Below are 6,840 nucleotides of genomic sequence, written 5' to 3'. Positions count from 1 at the left end.
AAGAAAGAAAAAAAGAATAAAAAGAAAAAAAAAAGCTACAATAACAGCAATGAAAATTACAAATATACCCATTTATACACCATCAGGTCTGCACACCAGGCCATGCAAGCTTCAGCTGCATTAACCAGTTGCATGACTCCAACAAGAGCAAATATCTTCAGTAAGTAGAGCTAGGGACTTAATATCCACTCTGTGTTCATTTTGTTTTAATTCAGACTAGCTCTATTTGGAGAATTTCAGGGGCTCTCTTGGAGTGCAGCATGGAATTTAACCAGAAGGGTTGTCTGACTCCCCAGTGCTAACCAAAGCATTTTAAGTTGGAACAGAGATTTGCATCAAAGCACATTGTGAATCTGAACTAAAGCACCGTTATAGGTGCACCCATAGTTATGCTGTATTGACACTGAGGTGTCAGAGCAGGCAGCCTGGTGGTGGGTAACCTCCTGTTGGCATCTCCAGTGCTTTAACATGAGGCACTATTTGCTTTTTGGTGTGTTTAAGGCATATTGAATTGCCTCCAAATGAGAGTGCTCTCAACATAAAAAGGATAGCATTGGGAATTTTTATAAACTTCAGATAATGCTCACTATTTTCAAACAGAGGAATTTTTAAGGAATCTTATGAAAAGACTGGAGAAGCCTTACAAGGTTAAATGATTTCATAAGTATTGAACTTGTGGAGACTTCTTGAACAAATTATCTATTGTAATTATACTCTTCCCATTAGCCTTTCATTGCCATGATATTCTCATCTTTCACTGCATTAAATTTTATACAAAGAAGTGTTAATAAAGCATGAACGTCAGTGCTTTTTGTAATGTCTGAGATTTGGAAACTCCTGCCCTTCTCAAGAGCAGCTTCAGTGCTTTATTGTTTCAAATCTCCCTTTCTCCACTCCAGTGTATTTCCTCCCTGCCCACATCCTGCCAAATGGTCTGTCATAAATATTTTTATTAATTCACTGGGAATGATGTACTTTTCATACAAAAAGACGTACTGTATTTTGATTTTGTTTCCTCTGTCTAAAATACAGCTTACAAACAAACTAATCTATATTGTGTGTAATATATTTATTTCTTGCAAATGAAAGATTTGTGGGGGATTAAGCTTGTGACAGAGACTAAATGAGGTAAAGTAGTCCCAATTTATTTAACTTTTACAGAAGCTATGTACCCTGTTCTGTTGAATTCTTTTCAACAGCTTTTAATGATCCTTCTCAAGAGTAGGTACCTCTCTCAGTGATACAAGGTTATAACATATTTTTAATGCATGAAATTCTCTTCTACTGAGAGCTGATTTTTATTTTCAGTTTGCAGAAAAGCAAGCAAGTTTCTGAGAGTTTAAATGCTCTTTCAGCTGTATTTCCAGCAGATCTACATCCACTCTTGAGAACACGTCCTGTTTAGCAATACCATTTGGTAGGAGTCAAACGTGTCAAGTTCTCGGATGGGATGGTTTTTTTGCTCCTATGATCAAACTGGATTATGCCTATCTGTGTAGTAGAGCTTACTGTACAGATCTCTAAGGTAAAGCCAGCCTAAGGCAGATGCTTCCACAGAGTTTGCCCCAGTCTCTCGCAAACAAAATGGATTTATTCTGAACAAAATGGATTTATAAACTTAGGAACTGCAGACAATAAATTGTTCATCTTATTTTTGAATGCAGAATTATTATTTTTGCTGGAAATAATTTTCGATTAATTGCTGCTGAAAAGAAGAAATAATTGGAACAGAAATCTGTGTAGAAAAAATCAGCCTGGCTGTGTTTAAAGTTGAAATAGATAAAGGCATTTGCTATTCAGATTAAACTATATAAAGTAATTGGAGTGAAAATATCTGGATTTAATTTGGTCAGTGTCTTTTAAGTATAGTAGAGATTTCCATGAAAATAACTTGCAGTCACTGTGAATAGCACGAGATATAACAGATTTTAGTTGAAGTAAAATGCTATATTGAATGTGGAGGAAAAATGTTAGATACGGAGAAAGATTACTTATAGTTGTATGTACATCTCAACTGTTGGGCAACTTTTAAAATAGGTCAGGTAACTCTTGTCAGATTAAAATAAAAACCTACTGTAAGCCCTAGTGTCAGCTGTGGGCTCTGCATAGTCTCCGTCAGCACAGAATGTAAAAGTGGCACTTCCTGAACTGATCCATGTGAATGGCTTTACTACAAGATAATTTGCTTTCAGCAGTAGTTTATCATTATTAAAATTACAAGTGGGATGAGAAATATGGAAAAAAAAAGTGATGTTCAGAGTATTTTTTCTAATAGATTTACAAAGATGCTTATTTTCTGCTGTATGTTTCTCAAGGCAGCTTTTTCAGCTTATTAAATGTTGCCTTATATTAATCTGTTTTTTACTACTGTGTTCAGTGTCACTTAATATGCATGAACATAACTACATAGAAAAGTTAACTATATAGAAAGGTTTTAATTAAGAGACCTCTTCCTTGGAAGGCTTAAAGGCAGATGGTGTTTGTTTATATTTTGTGTTTAACAGAAAAAAAAGGCATTTAGTGTTTACTTGTAGCTCATTTATCCCTGGAAATGAAGAGGAGCAAAGTTGAATAAAATGACATTGTCCTGCAAGAATTAAACTGCACTACTCCTTCTGTTTAAAGTTCCAGCGTGCTCCTATACTTCAGGTCTGGCTGAGGACCAATTATAAAGTCTTCCGTTTTCCTGGAACTGAAAGGCTGCCTATTACAACTTAAGATCCGATCTGTATCTAGTCTGTTCCTGCTGAGTTCATGTCATGTGGAATTTGTATATTACTGTGGCCAGGAGAAGAATGAACTGGTGGTTTCTGTCAATTCAGATGAAAAGTAGTCATTTTTCAAATTAATTCCCATTCTTTTTGTATTTATAGATAATGAATGAACACAGTATTTGATAATTGATCATGTCTTTATAGTCATTGTATGCAAGCTCTTAGAACCGTTCCCAAATATTACCAGCAGTATAATTATTGCTTTTCTACCCCGTGGGAAAGCTTCTGTGCTTCATTGTAGAATTTGATCGTTCAGATGGCTACTTCCATAACTGACCATAAAATCATAGATGTAAAATACTTACATGCCTTTAAATCACAGTAGATGAAGTCAGTCTTGACTTTTTCACTGTTAACATATGAGGGCTGCTCCAAAAGTAATGCCTCCTATTTTACTACATTGGCCCAAGCCTTCAGAGATGGATGTTGGTGGTACAGCAGCAGAGGCTGAACCTTACCACTAATATCCCATTACATGTTGTTGCTGTGTGACAGATGGCAGCAGAGGGGGGCAGTCTGACACAGTGGTGTCTGACATGGAAATGCACATGAAGCCAAAGAGTGGAATTGAATTCTTCCATGCAGAAAAAATTGCACCTGCTGACATTCATCAGCACTTGTGAACATTTACAGAGACCAAACTGTGGATATGAGCACAGTGAGGATGGTGGGTGATGGGTTGGTTTCAGCAACGATTCCATCATAGCAACTGCAGAACAGTGGATCTCCTCCACTAGTACTGGTTTTTAGACTAATAGAATAGTGCAATAATTTTGTCTTCTACTTATTTACAGTATTGTTTTTGACACATGAACTCTTATTTGTATCTTTGTTGCCAAATATCTGGTCTGTTGATTGTGCTTTTGTGTTCCTGGTGTTTTCAGACACTTGCATGCAGTGTTGTTTGGGGTTAATGCTGCTATTGAACTTAGAGCTGAGGGAGAATATTCTTCTGAAGTCAGATTGTAGTAAAATCATTTTTTGCTTTGCTCAAATGATGTACATAGTTCTTTTTTTCCCTGTAAATTTCTGTGATGAAATAACATGGGCTTCAAACTTTCTAATCCCTCTTCCTTATTATGTTTGCAGGCAATACGGAGTTTTCAGGTATCTTTACACATCTTTCCAATGAACCCTGAAGTATGGAAGGAGGACCTTTCTTGGGCAAGAAAACTGCATGAACAGCAAAAGGCAACACAGACTGAGGCAGTGCAATCACAGGCCAAAGGAAAAGAGGTTGCACAAGCATCGATCCCAGACTATGACTTTGAAAGTGATGAAATTGTGGCAGTCTGTGCTGCCATTGCAGAGAAGGAGAAGGCTCTTTCAGAAACTAAAACTCTAGTGATCGTGTCTGCTTCAGGCACGGTGGAGACCATTACTGAGAAAGAGAATTGCACTTCAACTCCTGATGAATCCATTTTTATCAGAGCCCGATAGGGCAGCCCTATGGATTGTTGGTGCTGCTTCAAATGTCATTTATCACATTGGATTTTGGTGTTTTTTTTTTTTTTAAGCAAAAATAAAAGATTGAAATTATTTTTCTTTTGTAAAGTGAAAAAAAAAAAATGACGTGAGTTGTTTTTCAAGAGGAAATCCAAGATTTTATTTTGAAAATCTCATTAAGAAATGTAATGTTAAAACACTTGACTACTTTCTCTCATTGACCTTACTCGTTGACCTTACCATAATTTTACAGGTTAACGTCTACATTTTCTGACTAATTAATGAACTTATTTAAAATGCAAAAGAAAAAGGGAGTTCAAAATATATATTTCAATTCTTAATCATTATTTATCTTCCAGTATGGTGAACTGTTCTCTGTTATCAGAAGCTTTATTTTCATTACTTTTCCTATGGGGTTGTTTTCTATGAAGCAGAGATGGACTTAAACTTTTGTGTTTGTTGTGTCTGTGATGGATCGGAGGTTGATCTGTAGTCAAACAAAATTGGTAAAGCCTTTCATGCTGCTTTCAAAGGTGAATGGTTAAATACTTCAGATGAAAGGCAGTGCTATACTAAACAAGCACCTGGATGCTTCATTGTTATTAAATGTTTCGCTTGAAGTGTGAACATTCAGATGAGACTGAAACTGGGCTTTTCTTAAGTGCTATACTACAAATACCACTGCAAGTAAAATGTTGGGAGCTGGAAGTAGATATTTATACGTTTTATATAGCCTTTCCTTTCTTAGTAAGGCTGGTCTTATATAGGGGATCAGTTTTCTTTTTACAGTTCTTGAAAGCTGCCAATTAAATTATGGTCTCGGTTGTTCAGGGCAGCATTGGCTGAGTCTCCATTTTTATTCTTCTTGGATTTTAGATGCTGTGGTAGATATTCATAACTGAATAAACTTACGAGATGTGCTTGCTTAGTCTTCAGTTTTGTTTAGGGGAAGATTGCCGCTGGTTTCTTACATGAACCATTTAGAGAAACAAAATCAGGCAGTTTCTCTGATGTACTCTTTGCTAAGACTACCTTCTTTTTTGTTGTCAGAGGAGACAGGATAGAGATGAGAGCCTCTAGACTGAACTGGATAATAGTCTACTGAAGAATTCTCAAAAATTCAGGGTTGGGAACATATTTTCATTTAACTTCTGAAATATTTTGAATGGAAAAAAATACTTAAAATAATTGTGAAGCCTTTTGAAGTCTCTACATCTTTAATACTTGATTTCTATTTAAAAATAATATTATCGTTGCCCATGAAGCATGATGAATTTTGCAATAGAATGTTTATTGTAGAAAAGTCACACAATTCAGAGCATAGTTCAGTTGAATATTGCTAATTCTTAAGAGGACGGGTAAGTTTTCTGCAGAAATTAATTACCTTTTTAAAAGACTTAATTTCCATGTTCTCACATGACTAAGCTTTCATTATATTTTTGCAAATAGATGTTTTTTAGATTTCTGTGCATGCACACAAATAATGTGCACTTTTTCACATTTAAATATCCAAAGTAATTATAACTACAGTGACTATTAAAAAAAATGTAAGACATCACCATACTTTGTTTTTGTTTATTCAGTTCTGAGATAGATTTTTAAATGCTCGTTGAATAGGTATCTGATTCTTGTTTGAAATGCTCTGCTGTATAATTTCTTCATCTTGTTGTTTTTGTTTTGTTTTGTAACACGTAATACAGTCTGTTCAGCAATAGGAGGTGTTAGAAGAGTTTGACAACTGTCTTCAAGAAGAGACATTCTTTGTTTGGAAAAGGAAGCATGCAAAAAAGCTGTAAGACATTTTCTGTTTTCCATTTTGAATTAGTTTGGCTGTCATCAAGTAAATCTTTCCTTTGTTTGCCTTCTGTAATTGTATCAGTGTTGTGTATTTACTCATGTGGAAAGGACTCCCGTATTCCTTGCAGAGGTTGTTGTTATCACTGTTTCTCCTTCCACTGAAATGATTTGCAAAATTACTGTTGACTTCAGTGGTGTTGGTCAAAGTTATGGCTGTGCACATCTGTACCATCAGGCTCAGCAGGTGTGTTGGGCTGGAGGTGGTGGTCTTCCCATTCCCAGTACTAAATGTGCTTTTTATTCTGATGTTACTAGGTTATAAATTCTAGGTATTGTCAGTAATATCTTGAAACAGATAGCAGATAAGTTATTGTGAACATGTTACTCTTAAGGAGGAAGCTTCACTACTGATACTGCAACCTCTCCTTTTTTGTACAGCATGCCATGTTTTGCATGTACAGGATTTTCTGGATATGTTTGAATAAAAGAATGACTTCTCTGCTGTGTAGTGATGCCTGTTTATTCTTTAGGTAGTAACAAGAATGTTACCATTGACCATTTTAGGATGTTATAATCAGTTGGCTTCTTCTGTCTCTGCTGGTGTTCACTAGTCGTATTTAAAAAAAAAAAAAAAAAAAGCCATCTCAAAAAAAATACTTAATAAAAGGTAATGGTAAGCATCTTAGGAGCATCAAAAAGAATGTGATCCAAAAGAGAAAGCATTTGTTATCAAAAAGGGAAATACTACTGCTACTTTACTAACTGGAATTTATTATTCATAATCATGATTCACATCAATGGCTTCAGTAGCTTTTGTATGTTT

At 35.5% G+C, this 6,840-nt stretch overlaps 1 long non-coding RNA gene across 1 annotated transcript; it reads left to right on the top strand.

The window, feature by feature from the left end:
- Positions 1 to 12: 12 nt before the first annotated feature.
- LOC109363894 lies at positions 13 to 6,521 on the top strand. The gene is made up of 2 exons (XR_002109778.2): positions 13 to 160; positions 3,864 to 6,521. It is a non-coding gene; the product is annotated as an uncharacterized LOC109363894 (long non-coding RNA).
- The last annotated feature ends 319 nt before the right edge of the window (positions 6,522 to 6,840 follow it).

This window comes from Meleagris gallopavo, chromosome Z, assembly GCF_000146605.3.
Source record: "Meleagris gallopavo isolate NT-WF06-2002-E0010 breed Aviagen turkey brand Nicholas breeding stock chromosome Z, Turkey_5.1, whole genome shotgun sequence".
NCBI classification, from domain to species: domain Eukaryota; kingdom Metazoa; phylum Chordata; class Aves; order Galliformes; family Phasianidae; genus Meleagris; species Meleagris gallopavo.
This window is presented reverse-complemented; position numbering and strand designations above follow the sequence as displayed.